The sequence below is a fragment of the Mirounga angustirostris genome, unplaced genomic scaffold (assembly GCF_029215605.1).
Source record: "Mirounga angustirostris isolate CCGP_5_RB_7025 unplaced genomic scaffold, mMirAng1.0.hap1 SCAF_3, whole genome shotgun sequence".
NCBI classification, from domain to species: Eukaryota; Metazoa; Chordata; class Mammalia; order Carnivora; family Phocidae; genus Mirounga; species Mirounga angustirostris.
In genome coordinates, this window is record NW_026991711.1 from 167,881,246 (window position 1) to 167,897,179 (window position 15,934).

The 15,934-nt window shown below is 42.3% G+C and overlaps 1 long non-coding RNA gene across 3 annotated transcripts; it reads left to right on the forward strand.

Moving 5' to 3' along the window:
* Positions 1–4,459: 4,459 nt before the first annotated feature.
* LOC123838906 (uncharacterized) lies at positions 4,460–15,934 on the forward strand. Of its 3 annotated transcripts, none has more exons than XR_006789530.3 (4): positions 4,460–4,592; positions 6,591–6,738; positions 8,255–8,539; positions 14,623–15,934. It is a non-coding gene; the product is annotated as an uncharacterized LOC123838906 (long non-coding RNA). The 3 variants fall into 3 exon arrangements; XR_006789532.3 differs by having other exon boundaries at positions 8,255–8,433; XR_006789531.3 differs by having other exon boundaries at positions 8,255–8,402.

Below are 15,934 nucleotides of genomic sequence, written 5' to 3' on the forward strand. Positions count from 1 at the left end.
TGAACAAGGCTTAGTCTCATTCCTGACTGGGTTCAAACTTAGAGTGAAAGTTTGGTAAGTTCTGCAGATTGTTTTTAAGAGTACTTTTTATTTGTCTTTGGAGTGAGAAGCAGATGCAGCGAGTGATGAACACAAGCCCTGAATAATAGGGACTGGCATTTTCATCCTAGGTCCACTCTTACCTCTAGAGGGTAGGTAGGCAGAGCTCAACTTAGCAGGGCCAGGCCCACCGTGATGTATATACAGATTGTGCCCTGCTCTAGGTCCCACTTGATTCACCAAGAGGGTTGTAGTAGGTTGAGTTGTGGTCCCCCCAAAGAAGTCCAAGTCCTAACTCCCGGTATCCATGCGTGTGACCTTGTTTGGCAAAAGGATCTTTGCAGATGGCATTAAGTAAAGGATCTCGAGATGGGATAATTCTAGGTTAACTGGGTGGGCCCTCAATCCAGTGACAAGTATTCTTTTAAGAAGAGAGAAAGACATGGGGCACCTGGGTGGCTCAGTCACTTAAGCATCTGCCTTCGGCTCAGGTCATGATCCCAGTGTCCTAGGATCAAGCCCCAAGTTGGGCTCCCTGCTGAGTGGAGAGTCTGCTTTCTCCTCTCCCTGGGCCCCTCCCCTTGATAGTGCTCCCCCACTCTGTCAAATAAACAAATAAAATATTAAAAAAAAAAGAAGAAGAGAGAAAGACATAGATAGGGATAGAGGAAGAGGAAACATAGGAAAGTATTTCTTCACAGAAAGATGGGGATGGAGATTGAAGCGATGAGTCTACAAGCCATGGAAAGCCAAGGATTGCTGGCAAGCACCAGATCAGACGATCAGAGGGAGGCAGGGAAGGGGTTCTCCCTCAGACCCTCCAGAGGGAACCAATCCTGCTGACAATTGGATTTGAGACATCTGGCTTTCCCAACTACGAGAATAAATTCTCTTGTTTTTAAGCCACCAAATTTGTGGTAATTTGTTGCAGCTGCAGTAGAAAATTAATACAGGTGCTTTCTCTATGGCATTTCAGGGGGCAGGGAGGCTGTTTTCTAAAATTGTACGAAAGCCTCTGTAGAGCTAACAGTGGCCCTGAGTCCCATTATGTGACTCCTGCCCACTTCCAGGGTCACTGCTTCCCATTCTCTCTCTTCACCCCCATTCCCTTGGCTAAGTCCTGTTTGCCAGAACTTAAACTTCAAAATTCAGCTCAGGGAACTCACTGTTTGGGAAGCGTTCCCTGAGAGCCATTTCCCCACCTCTAGTCAGGTTTATGCTTCCCCCTGAGGCCTCCAGGTCATGTCTGTCAATACTTACGATATCATGTTGTATTCTCCGCTTACTTGGCTTGCTTCTCCTGCAGTCTACAAGCTCCTTATGGGCAGTGTGAATGCTCTTGGACCTCTAGCAACTGGCGAAATTCTTGTCTCATGGTAGGCACTCCAGTGTTTATGGAACCAATGGAAAAAATGTTGAGTGGCAGGGCTACCAGGATTGTGAGTTGAGCTTTGGTGAATGCCACTCTAGTATGTGGCGTTCCCCCCACCCCCACACCACTAAGCAATTCTCCAATTCTCAGCAGACACTGACCAAGTGTCCCACAAATTTAACCTAAGTCTGATACTACCTACCTAGAAACAGTGTTCGGTCTCATAGGCTAAAGGCTCAGTCTCACAAGACTGCTCCCACTTCAGATGCCAGTCACAAGTTGCTACCCGTGCTTCTGACCAACTGGCTGTAAATCCATGAGCCCCTCCTTGAGTTCAATTAATTTGCTAGTTTACTAGCTATAACTCAGGAACAGACAGCTGCAAGAGATGCCTAGGGTAGGTTATGTGGGGAGGGCCGGGGAGCTTCCATGACTTCTCTGAGACCACCACTCTCCCCAAATCTCTAGCTGTTCATTAATTCAGAAGCTCCGAAATGCTATACTTTGGGGATTTTTATGGAGGCTTCATCAGGTAAGCCGGACCGACCCTTGACTCAATTTGCCGCCGCTCTCCAGAAAATGGGGGATGGAGCTGACGGTTCCAAGCTGCTGATCATGGCTGATCCTGGCTGATCCTGGCTTGGTCTTTCTGGGCACCAGTGCCATACAGGAGCCCAAGCAAAGTTGCCTGGTTAGAACAAAAGGCACTCTTACCATCCTGGAAATCCCAGGGAATTTCAGAGCTCCATGTCAGGATTCAGGATCAAAGACCAGAATTAGAACAAAAGATGCTCCTAGTGTTCTTTTCATTTATGAAATTACGAAGTTTTTTTTTGTTTTGTTTTTTGGTTTTTTTTTTTTGTGGTTCTTATTTTTTTTTTTTATGTTAATCCCATACATTACATCATTAGTTTTAGATGAAGTGTTCCATGATTCATTGTTTGTGCATAACACCCTGTGCTCCATGCAGAATGTGCCCTCCTCAATACCCACCACCAGGCTAACCCATCCTCCCACCCCCCTCCCCTCTAGAACCCTGTTTGTTTTTCAGAGTCCATTGTCTCTCATGGTTCATCCACCCCTCCGATTTCCCCCGCTTCATTCTTCCCCTCCCGCTACCTTCTTCGTCTTCTTCTTTTTTTTTTTTCTTAACATATATTGCATTATTTGTTTCAGAGGTACAGATCTGAGATTCAACAGTCTTGCACAATTCACAGCGCTTACCAGAGCACATACCCTCCCCAGTGTCTATCACCCAGTCACCCCATCCCTCCCACCCCACCCCCCACTCCAGCAACCCTCAGTTTGTTTCCTGCGATTAAGAATTCCTCATATCAGTGAGATCATATGATACATGTCTTTCTCTGTTTGACTTATTTCACTCAACATAATACCCTCCAGTTCCATCCACGTCGTTGCAAATGGAAATTACGAAGTTTTAAGAGCTCTGTGCCAAGAACTGGGGGCAGAGACCAACACATGTTTTCTATTATTTTGGAGCAACAGAGGTTAAGTCATGAGATGTATCTGCCCAGTGGAAAGGGTGTCTTTTTCCAATTCACTATGGAAGGTGCCTATGGGCTAGAGAGGCCCCATGGTGGATGGAGGATCGACTTATTTGGGGTAGTAGCAAGGCTGTGGTTCCAGAATTTTTTTCCTATTAGTGAAGCATCCTGGATAATCCATGTAGCAAAGATAGAACCCTTTAGGAAATCTGTAGAATAAAAGTGTGGTTCCAACTTCAGTGGGTATGGAGATCTTCCTGAGTAGTAAACACTAATGGAGTATTTCTAGTAAACAGAGAGGTAAGAGGTCAGAAGTTCCATAGACTGAAAAAGGAACGATAAGATCTGTCTTTTTACATCCAGGCTGCTTAACTAAACATTTCCCAACACTTTTCCTCAGTAAACACGTAGGATTCTGATTTTGCCAACCCTCTCCTATTTATCTCCAAGTTCTTTAAATTAAATAAAATTAATGTTGTGTATTTAAGAAATATTTATAGCCCTATTCTTCAGTTAACTTTGCAATAATTTCATTCCCATTGTTGTGGCAAGAACACACAGGTTGTCACCCTAAAAATAGGGGCTCTAGAATCAAACTATCTGGGTTTGAATTCTACCTTTGCTGCTTAACCATCTGTCAAGGGCTGTATTTTCCCAGGTGGCAACAACAGCTCTCCTGTCCCTCATGGTCTTTCTTAGAAAGGGATGTCAATGCTACTCTCATCAAGGTGGGGAGGGGGTGCATTTCTCCCCTTGAATCTGGACAGGACTGTAATTATTATAGAAGTGAAATTGTGTGACTTCCAAGACCAGGTCTTAAAGGCACACATGGACTATTACTCAGCAATAAAAGGAATCAACTATTGATGCATGCACAGTTGGATGGATCTAAAGGGCTTGAGGTGTAGTGAAGAAGCCAATCTCAAGAGTTTACAACTATATAATTTCATTTATGTAACTTTCTTAAAATGATAAAACTATGGAGATGGAGAACTGTTCAGTGGTTGCTAGGGGACAACTACGGGGCTGGGGAGAGGTGGGAGAAACTCTAAAGGGATAGCATGAAGGAGTCCTTTTGGGGAACCGTTTTTTATGTTGATTGTGATGACTATATATATCTTAACAGGGAATCAAATTGCACAGAACATAGACACGCACACGCAAAAACACACAAATGAGTGCCTGTAAAAACTGGTAAAACAGAATAAATTCACCACCTAGTTTTGTAGCATTGGGCAAATGTCAATTTCCTGGTTATAATACTGGTCTACAGTTATAGAAGACCACACTATTAGGGGAAGCTGAATGAAGGGTTCATGGAACTCTATAACTGTATTTCAATTTCCTATTAAGTCTATAATTAACTGGAAAAAAAAAAAAACCAGTTTAAAGGCAATACAGCTTTTACCTGTCCTCTACAGATGCTTGCTTTTAGAGCCCAGCTGGGATGCAATGGGGGAAGTCCAAGCCACGTGGAGAGGTCATGTGTGGGGTTCTTGATGACAGCCCCATCTTGGATCCTAGCCAGCAGACACACGAATGAGGAAACATGACAGGACACGAGACGACTCCAGCCACAGCCACTATCTGACTGCAACTGCACGGGAGACCCCGAGCGAGAATCCCGAAGTGAGAACCGCCTCGCTGAGTGCAGTCGACCTCTGGAACCATGAGAGGTAAGAATAAAGTGATTAATAGGGTTTTAAGCCATTACGTTTTAAGATAATCCGCTCTGCAACAAAAGATGAACAGAGTACCATCAGTGTGATCCAGGCAGCTCTGTGCCTCAGTTTATCTACGAAATGAAAAAATGGTGGTACCTGCCTCCCAGGGCTACTGCAAACAAAACAAGTAATCAAGTAAAGGATCTAGGGCAGTGTTTCTATGAGACTGGTAAATATTAGCTACAGGTATTATTACTGTGGATCCAAATTATAACAAAAGGACAAGCAAGATATGGAATAGCGCATTTAGCTCTGGGTCAGTTCCAGAATGACACTAAATCACTCGTCCTCTCTTATCCCCAGAGATTGGGAGTGAACCACGGGAACTTGGCAATAGAGTGGCTTCTATCTTGAGCACATCCTTAGATGACCTCTATCCTCTGGTTGGCCTGTGGGATAAATGTACATTCTAAATATAAATGATGGTTTTATTAGGTTACCCTCTCCCCCTCAACCCCAGAGGGAGTAGCTTTTTTTCTTCTCTATGGGTACAAACCTTTAGAGCTAAACGTGTTTGTGGGTGCTTATCAAGGAATGTTCTTTTATGGAAAATGTCTGTTGCTTGAACAACACTTATTTGGTAATAAACAGCATTAAGAAAAGCCCTACATCTCTTTTTTTTCCAATTTGAGCACAGAGTATACTGAATCAAATTATCTTTAAGGCCCCTCTTTCAGTGTGTACCACTTATTTTTAAAAGAACTACAATTCCCACCCAACCCTTATTTCCTGACTCCGCAGTTCCTGCCAACGTCCCGATGGGTCAGGCCAGCAGACAACCTTGGAGAGGAGAAACCGCAGAAGGGGAGGCAGAATTGATTACGAGGGGCCTGGGATCCTGAGACCACCCCCAGGGAACCTGAATTCTCTCCAAGGGCTAATGTCTGTCAGAAACCAAGGAGGGGCCATTTCACCCAAGGTGCTGACCTCAGCCCTGGCAGGGCAGGGACCCGCTGCTGCAATAGAAGCCCTCGGCAGCATTTGGAAAAGCACTTAGAACTTCCGACTTGGGAAAATGCCAAATCATTAACCCTTAGGCTCCAGTTCTTGCCCCTGACCTGTATGGGTTTTTAGACGTTGCCTTGGCATCTGGATTCACTGTGGCTAACTCATTCCCGCCAACCCTGTCAGTAATACTTAATCCCTAGGCAGAAATGAGAGAGAAAATTGATGTGTGGGACTGAGGGGAGGTGAGGGGGTGTTGTGGCAGGAGATACTGGGGAAAGCAGAGGTCTGGACACACACACACACACACACTTACACAGATGATGGAACAGTTTTTGCATCAGTGTGAACTCTATTTATCTGTTTATCACAAAACAACATTCAAATATAACCTGGGTTTACCACGTCTCCCCACTGTAGCTGTCACGGTGGTGATAGCATATTTCCTGAGGTATCTTTGATTACCGGCCATTATCATTCAGGTTTTCACATCCAAAGTGGCTTTAAGTGCCAATGTGCATTGTATCCAGGAGATTCTGGGGAGAATATCATAGAGTTGCCTGAAAACGAGGACAAATATCCCAACAGCCAGGGAATCCAGAACTCCTGACTTACAAACGACCCACAGCTGGCCCTGCCACTCTTCCTACCCCATCACTGGGAGTTCTTAGAGGATTGGCAGTGACACCAAACCCAGTTGAGCTGTTTGATAGAGTCTCTGGGTCCGGAAGTGGAAGAAAGGAAGAAAGGAAGGAAGTTGAAAACAGGCTGGAAAGCGGACCTCAGAGAAAGTCTCCCCCACACATATACTACCGATGCAGCAGAGGGAATAAAGTCAATAACACACCTTAAATTGTATCTATTAGGAATTACTTGCAATTAATCATCATCATCATCCTCTTTTTAAAATGGATGCAATTAGCCAACAAAAACCTTGTGTAAATTTACTCTACCTCGTGTTTTTTTCCTAAACCCTTTACATAGTTCTCAAATTTCCCCATTTAGAACAATCACCAGAGAAGCTTGCGAACCCAGAGATTCCTGGAGCCCTGCCTTCAGTGTCTGATTCAGTAGGGAGAGCCCAGGAACCTGCATTTGAATATCTACTGGGGTTTCCGATTGAATTCTCCAACTGAGTGTTCTGCCCATCCTGGTGAGTCTCATATGGGTGGCCTTTGGTTCATATTTTTTAAGAAACATTTTTATCTAGCTAGATGCACTGAGCAAATGGTAGTTTGCCTTCTATTCTGCTGCTTGCAAGCTGACCCTGGACAAGTTACTTTTATTCTCTGGGCTTCAGTGTCCTCTTGAGTAAAATGCAGTGATAGATGGTGGTGGGAACAAATTGAAGATGCATGTAAGAGATGACACACACAAATGTGAGTTCCCTCAAACTTTGCCCCAGCTACAAACTGAAGACTTACTCCGTTGCTTCTGCAATAAATTGTGCTCTAGTGCCAGACAATTGATTTATGCAAACTTTTGAAACATGGTCTAATTGCAAGCTTGCAACTTAAAGCTGGGACAAAATTAACCTTATTTATGGAACACCACGTGACCAGAAACAACTTACTTCCTCGTGCTACAGACTGTCAGTATAAATGCTCTGAACAATTACTTTGCACAGAACTCTGTCTACACACTCTTTTCTATAACTCCAGTTTCCACACGGTATTTCCATTTATGCATCCCAACCACTCACATATGCTGGTGGTTTATCACTCTCTTCCCCTCTCAGAACTCTTCAGGGACTCACGCTTCTCCTTTCTTTGTATTTCTTTCCTGGTCCACCCTACCCCACCCTCAAAATAGTAACTGATTTATTTTCCATAAGGTTAACACATATGCTTAAGACATAATCATGCCAATTGAGACTAAAAGTTCAAAAGTGCCTACTCACTTTGTATTTGAGTAAACCACAAAACTGGATCCTCCATGAGCAATTGATGTAATTATTGAAATAAATTATTTATATTTGTGTTACAAAAGTTGCCTGTATATTTTATACATATGGGCCCTTAGTGCCGATCTAAAATTTTATATAATCTTGCCAGCTCCCCTCTCTTTGAGTAGTGTGAAAATGGTGTAATATTAAGCTTCAAGGGGCCAGGTCCAAGTCTCACTCACCACAGTGTGTCCAGTGCCTAGGCCAGTGCCTGGCACACAGTGGACCCTCAAATCATGTTTGTTGAATGAATGCATAGGTTTAGAGTTTCCATAGGAGCTGAAGTTTTCTTAGAGCTTTATTCAGTTGTTCAGGTGATGTCCTTTACTTTGTTCGCACGCCAATAATGGTTCTATGGCCTTTGTTCAACGTGATTCCTAATCAGAGATGGCAGAAAATGTCAGTTCAGGAGATGAGAATGTTGTAAGCTTCATACAAATGAGTAAAACATGAATTTAAAAATCCTAGTATGCCTTTTAGAGTATGATTATCAAGAGTTGCCAGTGATTTTTTTTTTTTTAGTTTATGTTCACCTTGGTCTCTAACATCTACCTATGTGCCTACCCCTTTCCAGAGGAATTAGCTTTTCCCCTGTCTTTGACACTGACCTCCTCTGTCTTCCAGATTGTTCCTTCTTTGTCCTTCACTGATTCTTCTTCTGGCTTCCTAAATGTGGCCCATCAGTGACCATCTATTGTTCTCATTTTGCCCTTTTCTCCTGCAGCGAATCTACAAGATTTCAACTATTGTCTACATCTCTGGCCCTGACTTCAATCCTTCATCCTCTGATGCTGCTTGAAATTCCCTAGTTGGGTGTTTTGCCTATCTCAAATTAATTATCTACAACTGAACTCATCTTCGGCTTGGAATCAGTAATCTTCTTGACACTTCTCTTTTTTGACGGTGGTCCCTTAAGTGATTCACTCATCTAGACTCAGAAAAACTCATATTTTTTTTTAAGATTTTATTTTCTTACTTATTTAAGAGAGAGCGCAAGAAACTGGTAGACGTAAGCGTGTGTAATAAATTAGAGTTATTAGCTGTTAAGAACAACTAAAAAGACTTTTTAGGGGTTGGTAGAAATCCAAACTTTCTATACACTAGATTTTTTTTTAAAAGATTTTATTTATTTATTTGAGAGAGAGAGACAGAGAGAGCACAAGCAGGGGGAGAGGCAGAGGGAGAGGGAGAAGAAGACTCCCCGCTGAGCTGGGAGCCTGACATGGGGCTCGATCCCAGGACCTGGAGATCATGACCCGCACCGAAGGCAGACACTCAACGATCTGAACTATCCAAGCACCCCATACACTAGGTTATTTTTTTTTTAATTTTATTATGCTATGTTAATCACCATACATTACATCATTAGTTTTTGATGTAGTGTTCCATGATTCATTGTTTGTGTATAACACCCAGTGCTCCATTCAATATGTGCCCTCTTTAATACCCATCACCAGGCTAACCCATCCCCCCACCCCCCTCCCCTCTAGAACCCTCAGTTTGTTTCTCAGAGTCCATAGTCTATCATGGTTCGTCTCCCCCCCCTCCGATTCCCCCCCCTTCATTTTTCCCTTCCTACTATCTTCTTTTTTTTTTTTTAACATATAATGTATTATTTGTTTCAGAGGTACAGTTCTGCGATTCAACAGTCTTACACAATTCACAGCGCTAGATTATTTTTTAAATGTTGGTATGCCAATAAGATGCTGGGTGTTTCCTTGGGATATATCCATTGACAGGTTTTTAGGCTGAACAGATTCTGGTAGTAAAAAGGGGAGTTCAACGGTAATCTAACTACCCTCAGCAATCATTCCAATTGAAGGCCATTCCTACATATAGATTCAACTATTTTCAAGTGTGTCTGGGCTGGGTTTTCTTTTTCCCTCAGCACTTTCAATGTATCTTTCCATTGCTTTCTGGACTCCATGGTTCCTGATGAGAAATTAGCTATTAACTTTATTGAGGATCCCTATACATGATAATTAGCCTCTCTCTTGCTACTTTCAAGATTTTCTCCTTGTCATTGACTTTTTTAAAAATTATGTTCAGTTAGCCACTGTATAGTACAACATTCGTTTTTGATGTAGTGTTCAATGATTCATTAGTTGCATATAACACCCAGTTCTCATCACAACATGGGCCCTCCTTAATGCCCATCACCCAGCTACCCCATACCCCCCCCTTCTGAGACCCTCAGTTCATTTCTCAGGGTCCATAGTCTCTCATGGTTCGTCTCCCTTTCTGATTTCTCCCCCTTCAGATTTCCCTCCCTTCCCCTGTAGTCCTCCATGCAATTGCCTATGTTCCACATATGAGTGAAACCATATGATAATTCTTTCTCTGTTTGACTTATTTCACTTAGCATAATCCCCTCCAGTTCCATCCGTGTCAATGCAAATGGTGGGTATACATCCTTTCTGATGGCTGAGTAATATTCCATTTTATATATGTACCACAGCTTCTTTATCCATTCATCTGTTGAAGGACATCTCGGCTCCTTCCACAGTTTGGCTATTGTGGACATTGCTGGTATGAACATTGGGGTGCATGTGCCCCTTCTTTTCACTACATCTGTATCTTTGGGGTAAATACCTAGTAGTGCAATTGCTCAGTTGTAGGGTAGCTTTATTATTTTTTTATTTTTTATTTATTTATTATGTTATGTTATTCATAACATAACATATGTTATTTATTATGTTATTATTATTTATTATGTTATTCATAACATAACATATGTTATTTATTATGATGTAATGTATGTCACCATACATTACATCATTAGTTTTTGATGTAGTGTTCCATGATTCATTATTTGCGTATAACACCCCGTGCTCCATGCAGAATGTGCCCTCTTTAATACCCATCACCAGGCTAACCCATTCCCCCACCCCCCTCCCCTCTAGAACCCTCAGTTTGTTTCTCAGAGTCCATCGTCTCTCCTGGTTCATCTCCCCCTCTGATTTCCCCCCCTTCATTCTTAACACCTTGAGGAAACTCCATACTGTTTTCCAGACTGGCTGCACCAGCTTGCATTCCCACCAGCAGTGTAAGAGGGTTCCCCTTTCTCCACATCCTCGCCAACATTTGTTGTTTCCTGTTTTGTTAATTTTTGCCAATCTAACTGGCGTAAGTGCTATCTCATTGTTGTTTTGATTTGTATTTCTTGATGGCTAGTGATGTTGAGCATTTTCTTTTAATAGATTCTTCTTAATGGGCTGTGGTGACATCTACTGCAAGGTCAGATTACCTCACAGTTATTGTAGTGGCTTTATATTTTTAATTTTTTAAAAAAAGGTTTATTTGAGAGAGGGTGCATGTGTACAAGCAGGGGGAGGGGCAAAGGGAGAGGCACACTCCCCAGTGAGTGGAGCCCACCACTGGGGCTCAATCTCAGGACCCTGAGATCATGACCTGAGCTGAAATCAGGAGTTGGAAGCTCAACCAACTGAGCTGCCACCCAGGTGCCCTGACTATATATTTTTAAGCTGTGGCTTTGAACCATATGAAGTTTATATCAGAAAAAAACATGGTATTAGCTACGTAAAAGATAACCCAATGACTTGATCCTTACTATGCTATTTTTAGGCAAAATAGTTAGTGGCCTGCTATACCTTAAAGGTGACTGACACATTATATAATTAAAATAACCGTCTGCAACTATTTCAAGTGGAAAGGCTCATTAATTCTTGTCTCTGAGAGGATATCCCATGCACATCTTTGTTTCTGATGGAAGCACTAAAATGGGTTAATGTCTCAGGTACAATGCAAGTAATAAGATTCAAATACCATGTCTGTATACAAAATCACGAGTGAGTCCATAGCTGGAGACTTTGAGAAAGATAAGAGCTCAAACCACTCCCCCAAGTTGGAGAATTGGACTAGGAGTAAATGTGTGAGTAGGAAAATTCCATCCTTTATGTGTCTCAAATCTCCTCCTGTGCTCAGCTGGGAAGTTTATTTATTTATTTTTTTAAGATTTTATTTATTTATTTGACAGAGAAAGAGAGAGAGCACAAGCAGGGGGAGCAGCAGAGGGAGAGGGAGAAGCAGACCCCTTGCTAAGCAGGGAGCCCGATGCGGGGCTCGATGCTGGGACCCTGGGATCATGACCTGAGCCGAAGGCAGACGCTTAACACACTGAGCCACCCCTCGGCTGGGAGTTTATGAAGTGGTTACATCAGGCCTGATACTTTTCCAGCAATTGACTGAGCAAGTAGGACAAATAGCACCGAACCAGGGGAGTTAGCAACTGTGCTAGAGGGTAAGGATTCCAGCCATCAGAGTCCCGATAAAGGTGTTGTTTACCCTGCTGTAGCTTCAGGAAATTTGGAGAATATATTCATGGAAAGCGAGACCCAAGTTAACTCCAAATAAAGTCTAAAAAGTCTTCCCGTTATAATAGTAAAGAATCTCACTAAAACACTGTTAAAAGTCAGTGACTCAAAACCCAAACTGGTTGGCTCTTAGAATTAGTACAGTGTGAATCCCTGGTATAGCCTGACCTGAAGAAAAGTACCCCCATCTAGAGGCTGTGGGTCTTATGAGACACTGGTGTCCCAAGAGAGTGTCAGGATTAGAGGATGTACTCAAATCTATTTGTTGGGTGAATTGTGTTCAAAGATAAAAGAAACAAACAAGCAAAAGGATCCCTCATATAAAGAATTTGATCCAGATGCCAAAACCAGATTAAAAACTTTGGCTGAGATCCAAGTTGTAGGTCTTTATAGAATAGTACGAGGGTGTGCTAATTAATTTGCAGCAATGAGTAGGCTGGCTCAAATAATAAAAATAGGAACATGATTTAAAAAATAAAGCCACTGGGCGCCTGGGTGGCTCAGTCATTAAGCGTCTGCCTTCGGCTCAGGTCACGATCCCAGCGTCCTGGGATCGAGTCCCACGTCGGGCTCCTTGCTCGGCAGGAGGCCTGCTTCTCCCTCTCCCACTCCCCCTGCTTGTGTTCCTGCTCTCGCTATATTTCTCTCTGTCAAATAAATAAATAAAATCTTAAAAAAAAATAAAATAAAAAATAAAGCCACTGAGTAATTTTAGCAAATGGAGTAACTCCAACCAGAAAACATGGAATATTTAAGTGAAACAGATTAAAGTAGCTTTAGAGTATTAGAATCAAAATTCAGAGTCAGAGTTAAATTTTTAGTTTCTATCATATAATTTAAACATTTCAAAGTTTACTTGGGAAATTCACAGTAAAACCCTGTAAGAAATGCCTGAATATCTCTTGAAGTAGGAAGAAAAGGAGAAACTTGAGCTAGTGATTTTAAAAGAGGAAAATGTGATTCAGTTAGAAAATGTCTTGGAGCTTCATCTCTGAACATATAAAGAGTACACCAGGCAAAGCAAGGCAAAGCCAACCAGGAAGAGAGTAATTCTTAGGCAGAAGTCAAATGAGAGCTTTACACCCAAGTACTCCTAACAAGAAAGTGTCATGGATTCATCAAGGTGAGAGAAGGGAAGTCCAAAAAGCCACCTAAGGACGCTCAAGCATCTCTATTCATAATTCTTGGTGTGCAGTCCAGTTGAAATTACAGGGGTAGAGCATCTTCTCAGAGAAACACTTCGCAGCTTGTGTTTGAAAAGGCTAGAGACAATGTGACTGGAATGTGTCACTCTTTCAAAGGCAAAACAGAAGGCCTGAACAGCAGGGTCAGCTGACATTGGAGAGAAAGTTCTTGATTTGTCTCCGGAGAGTGTGGCCCTGTGTCATTAGTCCATGGGATTCAGAGCAGGTTTCCTAATATATTTGTTAACCTTTTTATTGTGAAATAGAGTTGATACAGTAGACCACAAAAAACAGTTTAATAAATTATTACAAGGCATTCTTATAATTATCACCCATGTCAAGAAATAGAACACTGGGTGAGGTGCCTGGGTGGTTCAGTCGGTTGAGAGTCTGACTCTTGATTTCAGCTTAGATCATGATCGCAGGTCATCAGATCGAGCCCCACGACAGGCTCCATGCTGGGTGTGGAGCCTGCTTAAGATTCTCTCTCTCTCTCTCCCTCTGCCCCTCTATCACTTCAATGGTATTTCTGCCCAAAATGCGTAACTTGAATCTAATTACAAGGGAACATCAGATAAACCCAAACTGAGGGACATTCTACAAGATAACTAGCTTGTACTCTTCAAAAATGTCAAGGTCTAGAGAGACAAAGAAATGCTTAGAAACTGTTTCAGGCAAAAGGAGGCTTAAGAGCTATGATCAACTGAATGCGATATATGATCCTAGATTGGACCTCAGAAGGAAACCTGTAAAGATTACGGGAGCAGTTGCTGAAATTTGAATAGGGACCGTATCGTATTATATCAATGTTAAATTTCCTGACTTTGACAATCGTATTATGGTTATATAAGAGGATGTCCTCGTTCTTAGGAAATACACACTGGATTATTTAAGGGTGAAGGGGCACAATGTCTTCAAATTCCTCTGAAATGGTTCAGGAAAGTGTGTGTGTGTGTGTGTGTGTAGGGAGGGAGAAAGTCAAGAGAGAGACAGAACAAAAAAGGGTGCAAAAGTAAAAAATTGGAAATTGGCAAAACATTATGGGACTTCCTCATACAATTTTTATAATTTTTCTATAAGTCTGAAATAATATCAAAATTAAAAGTTACAAACAATGCTATGCTGTCTGCAAAGGTCACCTCTTTGAGTCTGAGATACCATCCAGAGTTGTTCAACTTTTTTGTTCCAGAGGAATTAGCAGTTTGGATGCTGCACTCTCCCTAACGTTAAGAATAGGGCCTATGACGCCTGGGTGGCTCAGTTGGTTAAGTGACTGCCTTCGGCTCAGGTCATGATCCTGGAGTCCCTGGATCGAGTCCCGCATCGGGCTCCCTGCTCAGCAGGGAGTCTGCTTCTCCCTCTGACCCTTTCCCCTCTCATGTGCTCTCTTTCTCATTCTCTCTCTCTCAAATAAATAAATAAAATCTTAAAAATAAAAAAAGAATAGGGCCTATGAAATAAAATTTCTAATAGTAGAGAGGTAATAGAATATACAATCTTTCAATATTTATATAAACACTAGTCTTTCTTAATATTTTTTATATTTGTTTCATATCTTACCTCCTTCTCAACAGGAACAGACAAGATGCTTAATGTGGAAGAAATTTTTATGACAGAAATATTCAAATGGAGGATGGAAAATCACTTGTTGGGAGTGCCTTTAGGAGGACTATCTGTATCCAGGAAAAATACAAGGGAGCTGTGATTCTAATTGTAAAGATTAGTTATGAAGTATTTTCAGTTAAAAATTCTACTTAGGAAGTAGTACTTGTAATTGAGAGAATTTTGAAGTGTGGGACTCCTGTCTTCTCTGTCCCTGGATCCTGCTGCCTTCAGTGTTTTGCAAAGCCGGAGTCATTTTCCAGGTCAACAATTCTGATCCTGATGCTGTTACAAAGTAAACCATCAGCCTAGGCATGTATTGGTCAGCATCTGTTCATTTACTAAATATTTTAGAACATTAACTGGTTCTTGGCCAAATACTGATCTGATAGACTTTGAGGTGGGACTTTGCAGCCATGAACATTCATCTGATCACCTTCCAGGATGTTTGTGAGTGCTGGAGGGACCAGTTAAGGTCATCCAATCCAATGGCGTCACTTGTTCCACATGATGCTTTCTTCATCCATCCAAACCTGCAAATGTGCAGGTCCCACAGAAAGAGCCCCAGCTCAGCTACAAGGATTCCTGGCTTCCAAAATGGCCATTGAGGTACTGTGTGTGCCTGATCAAAGTGCCTCTCGAGGCCTCAGTTTCTTTCCCCATAGTACATGGCTACTGCTGGGATGCGGACCTGGTTTTCTTCAGGTGAGAACTGGAAATGTGGGAAACTTCTTTGACGTGTTGCTTTTCCCACATCCCCCAAGGACCCACCGATCCCCATCCATTCTCTTCTCTTCTCGGGGATCCACCCTGCTCCTTCCATCCCCAGTGCAACTGTCCCAGTTCAGATCTTCATCATTTCCCACCTGAAGTATCACAATACCCTGATAACTGGCCTTGCTTCCTGGATTGTGCCCACCACCCCCTCCTCTACTACTATCCATTCTTCATACAAGCTGTGCTATTTTTTAAAGGAAAATATGATCATGTCCCTCCCTTCTTAAGTCTTCATTGGCTTCCAATTAACTTACATGATCATACATATACTCCTTAGCATGTGCCTACACTTGATTCCCTAATATTCCAGTTACCTCCTTTGTTCTGTCTTTGGTCTTCTTTCCCTCTCACTGTAGAATCCACATCTTACCGTTTACTTACCCATTTCCCCCACAGTAAACTCCTTCAGGGCAGAGACTGTTCAAAATCGAATTCCTGTGGCTAGGACCAGCATGTGCCTGCCTGGCACCCAAAGTATACTCGATAAATAAAAACCCAAGAAGACTA